Source organism: Frankliniella occidentalis, unplaced genomic scaffold (genome assembly GCF_000697945.3).
Source record: "Frankliniella occidentalis isolate FOCC.00 unplaced genomic scaffold, Focc_3.1 Scaffold20, whole genome shotgun sequence".
NCBI lineage: Eukaryota > Metazoa > Arthropoda > Insecta > Thysanoptera > Thripidae > Frankliniella > Frankliniella occidentalis.
Window position 1 is genome coordinate 2,264,269 of NW_026267150.1, and position 4,508 is coordinate 2,268,776.

The following is a 4,508-nucleotide window of genomic DNA, read 5'->3' on the forward strand; positions in this document are numbered from 1 at the left end:
TACCAGATAAGAAAATTTCACCGGCAGGGTAAGGTCAAATTTTTTCATGAAGTTTCTACTCCCCCCAACAATTTTTCACTTTTCATAATTTTTAAAGGCTGTCCGTATTTAGGGCGCTTAGGCTCCTAAAGACGGACACTCTTCTAGCGTGGCTCACTGGTACACATTAGGTGATAAAAAACCGTTCAAGGCGTTGGTAGGTGTGTCTCGGTCCAAAGATTTTATAATCCCCACCGATTTTCAATTTTGTCAAAACTACAGATTTTACAGGCCTTTTTGTCTAAAAATCGTCCGTATTTAGGGTCAATGACTGTACTAAATGTCCCATCAAAGTACAAGCTCTCGGAGTCGATTCGAACATTGTGGGACGCTCCAACACGAGGAAGGGAAACGCAATGAGAGGGAATAACAAGCAAAAGGCGTGCATGGCGAGAAGAAGGATGCGGGGAGGGAAATCAAGGTGTTGCGAGTCAGCGGGCGGTGGGGCTTAAAAAGTGCTTACCACTCCCATTCACGGAGAGCCGACTGCGGGCGAACGGGGCCGTTAACGAGTCCCGGTGCCAACGCGCCGCGCGCGATTTGCAGGCGGTGTAACGGTTTAGGGGGAGGAGGGAGGGGAGGGAGGGAGGGGAACAAGGAAAGTTCCTTTACCGCGCACGACTCTCGCGTATTAGAGAATCACAAATCGCTGGCTATGGCGCAGAAGAGAAGACCAGCGCGTCCCGCGGCGCCCCCCTTGGCGGCCCCGGCGCCAAACGAGCGAGTGATGTTGTGGGCGAGGATCTAAGTAGGAAAGTTGGGGCGGTGATGGTGCAGGCACAGCCGCTAACGAGATACGGGCCCCGCGCGACGAGCGCGTCGTGCCCTCCAGTTGTGCCAGTCTGCAATTCTCACGTACTCTAGATGACTCCATGAGCTCTGCTGCTTGCTGCCTCACCCTCCCCCCAACCCCTTTTCCCGACCCCATTTGCTTTACCAGAGCACCGCAGCCACCATGCTTCAAATAATGACTCCACTGACAATGCCTGGGCCCTGCGCGGGTTGGATGGAGGGGCAGGGCGAGGGGAAGATTTACAGGGATGGGGAGAGCGCTCCTGCGGTGGTGGGGGTGAGAACGGATAGGCCTCGGGCAGGGGAGAGGGGGGGGGGGTTAAGTGATCACACATGTGGTTCCGCTCGTCAATCCACTCCCCCAACATGAAATCAGAGTCAAGCGACCCTTCCTCAACCTCCCCGCTCCTACGCTTTGGAACGAGAGCGAGACTGCGGCGGTGTGCGGCCTCCTCCGGGCGCGACGGACGTGGCGCGTAGTACAAGCAAAAGGGAGCAACACGGAGAAGGGAAGGGTAAATAAGGAAAAGTCTTCGTCTCGGGGTCGGTTTCGGTCAGGCACGCGCCTGCCCGGGCGCCTGCAGGTGATGGCGTAGGCAGCAGCGCGACAGCCGTGCGGAGCGGGTGGCGTACCCGCAGACCCGCGGGCGCTCCCCGCTCGTTTCTCGGCACGGTCCGCCAGACCGCCCACTACTGTGGCCGGGACCCCCATCTATTGCTGTTTCTCAAGGTCTCTCGAGGCAGCTCCAGTAGCGCGGATCGCGCCCCGACTGGATCCTTCAGGATTACAGGTAGGTGCGGCGCCAGGAGGACGAGGGAGGTGGGGACGAGTCTACTTGTAGCAGGCGGCCGGTGCAAGGAGCCAGGAGGGGGGCTCTGCTGCGTCCCTAAGCCGATCGATGATAACTCGCTCGGTATTCCAAAGTCGGGTCGGAGCCTGGTGGATTACACCCGCCGCCTGCTCATGCTCGCCGCACCGGAGACCGATCAAGCCCCTTCCCCGTAACCCGCACTCCAAAACCCCAACACTGAGTTCGTCCTTGCAAGTTACAAATAAAGATCTGGCTTTACAACCGAAATATAATTCGATTTTCCTTGTATAACTATAGGTCCAACTTTAGTACGATTGCTAAACTGATTTTCTTTCGTAATGCGTGACACATTGACAAAAGTATGTACGAGACAGTTTGAAATATTTTAGTAGTATGCAAAGGGTGACATTATTTTGTAAAACAAAGGAAGGTCCTTTGTTGCAAAAGTCGAGTATTGTGATGCAAAGAGCTCTATTTGTTTGTATTACGGCTGCACGGGCTGGTTTTGTATTAGAAAAATACTATCATTTTTCAGCGACTAAGCTTTGTTAAGGGTTTAATACTGTGCTCAATTGGTCGTCGTCGTCCTTTTCTTCGTCTTCAAGAGATGGAAGCGTGAAGTAAAGGAAGCACTGTGAAACGCGAGGGAGGCGGGAAAGAAAAGGGGGTGGGGGGAGGAGCAGGAGGAGAGCAGGGGTGGAGGAGGGCGGAGAAAAGAAAAAGGTCCCCCCAGCGGGGCGCATAGCGTGCCCCCTGCCTGTCTACAGCACCCCACCGTCCACTCGCCTTGCATTGCCATCATTACAGTCGCAAGGCAAACTCCTCTCAGCAGAGCTCAGCCAGCGGTGGCGGCGGCCCGCGTCAGCAACAAATGAGCTGACAAAGGGTGAGCAGACGGGCCCCGCGCGCGCTGCGCCCCACCGCTGCGCCCCACCGCCGGGTCGTGTCAATACACACAGGACGGAGCCCCGCATTGTACCTCGCAAGGACAATCGCAGAATGAGTCCGTGGTGGGGGTTGTAGAGTAGAGGGGAGGTGTAGGGGGGTCAGTGGGGGTACGGGAGCAGGAGCAGGGCTGCGAGATAGCTACGAAAATGGGGGGGGTCGACTTACACTAAGGCCGGTTTTGCGGTCATTTTCGCAAAAAGATTTTCATTAAAAGAATTTGTGGTACGAAAGTATTGAGAAAATAGTCGCAGGTTGTAAAATTATAATTTGTAATCGTTAAACAATACATGCAGTACGATTTGACTTAAAATCAATTATTGCCGAGTAAAAAATGTGCTATCGTAAATTAACACCATAAATTATAATTCGAGTTTACATTTTTTTGTAAAATTACGACGATATTTTTACAGTGATGATGGGAATCGCAACTCATCAGTCATCGCACATAATTTCAGTACAGTATCGTAATAGGTTTCAGTGTCACCGTGCCGCGCCTGGTCGACTCGACGAGAGCATGGTGTGCTTGTAGAGTCGAGCACACGGGCACAGAAATAACTGGCATGGGAAATACGAGAGGTGTCGTCGACATTTGACACGACAGAAGCGTCTCCCCGCTGCTCCCCCTTCCCAGCGTTCCAGTCCTGGACTGGTGTTCTAGATTGCAGGCAACGCTCCGGTGCACAACACTATGCATAAGGATTTAGTGTGTAAATTCTGACTCAAACAGAGTAAGGAAAATAATCTCGCTCTCACGAGACCGATATTTTTCGGGTCACTGATCTTGCCAAAAAGACTTCTTTCGCTAGTCAAAGTAGAAAGCCAGGCCAAAATTCCGTTCTAGTACAATATGCCAATGGACCGAAGATTATTTTTTGATTACTATTTTGATCGGACGAAACGCGCAAGCTTTAGCTTATTCTGCAGAACCACGGACGCAATAATCGAGAGACGTCTGAATCTCGTTTATCATACCTATAGCCGTAGATCGTGACGATTGCAAAGCACCAGCAGCATCAACATCGTCATCATCATCAATGGCAGCATCAGAGAACGCAAGTCCAGCGCGGCGTTAATTTCCGGGCATTTCATAATCGCAGCACACGCATTCACGCGCGAAGCAAAAGCAGGCAAACAGAATTATCTCTTTGATTTCAGCCCCCCTCTCCACTCCACTGCTTCAAGCCACGCCCGCTGCACACCGCTGTGTTTAGGTTGAAGCGACACAACGACGCGGCGCATAGTAGGGCGCCAGCGGGCGCGAAGAAAATAAAAAAAGGAGAGAGGGAAACAGAAAGGGAAAATAAAAACACATAAAACGGAGAAAGGCGGCTCACTCACCTGTCGCTCAGCGTACGGGTCCAGGGCGCTCGGGGCCTCGGGCTCGGGTCCCAGCACCGCCCGCACCGACGCCTGCAGAGCAGAAAAGCGGACGGCTTGCATTCAGCTTCCTTTTCTCTTTTCGCGGGACCGTTTTCATTGGGGCGAGGAAGAAGGGGGAGAGGAGTGTTTCGACGGATTGGCGACGCTGCGATTCCCCGTCGCTGCAAACGAATTACTTGGACCAGTAGTGGGGTGGGGCGTGGTCTCTCGGGACCACAAAGTAAACCTTGCCGAGAGTGCGAAGAGGTCGGGCCGGCTCGAAGCCCAACCGCCTCGCGCGCGGTTTCAAAACTACTCGAATCTGTGTGGCCCGGGCCGGCCCGGCGCAGCGCGGCAACGCTCGCGGGGGGAACAAATTGGATTCTCCTCCATCCGGCTGCTCGGCTCTGCTTCTTGGCGCCGCTTACCTCCCGCTGCATATCTCTCACCCCGACGAGTTTGTGTAGCCGGGGGAGCCGCGAGGGGCTCAAAGAGCGCAAGAAAAAGGGGGGAGGAAGAGGCCAACGGGAGCAGCTAGCAATCGCGTCGAGAGGGGGC

The 4,508-nt window shown here is 53.9% G+C and overlaps 1 protein-coding gene across 3 annotated transcripts in view; it reads right to left on the reverse strand.

Moving 5' to 3' along the window:
* Positions 1–4,508, reverse strand: part of LOC127748930 (uncharacterized) — a 119,896-nt gene that overhangs the window by 55,950 nt on the left and 59,438 nt on the right. For 2 of the 3 annotated variants that reach the window (XM_052264655.1, XM_052264654.1), the window contains exon 2: positions 3,930–4,001. The exons of the other annotated variant lie outside the window; for it this stretch is intronic. The gene's annotated coding sequence lies outside the window, so the exon portion shown is untranslated. The remainder of the gene's footprint in view (positions 1–3,929; positions 4,002–4,508) is intronic. 3 annotated transcript variants of the gene reach the window in all.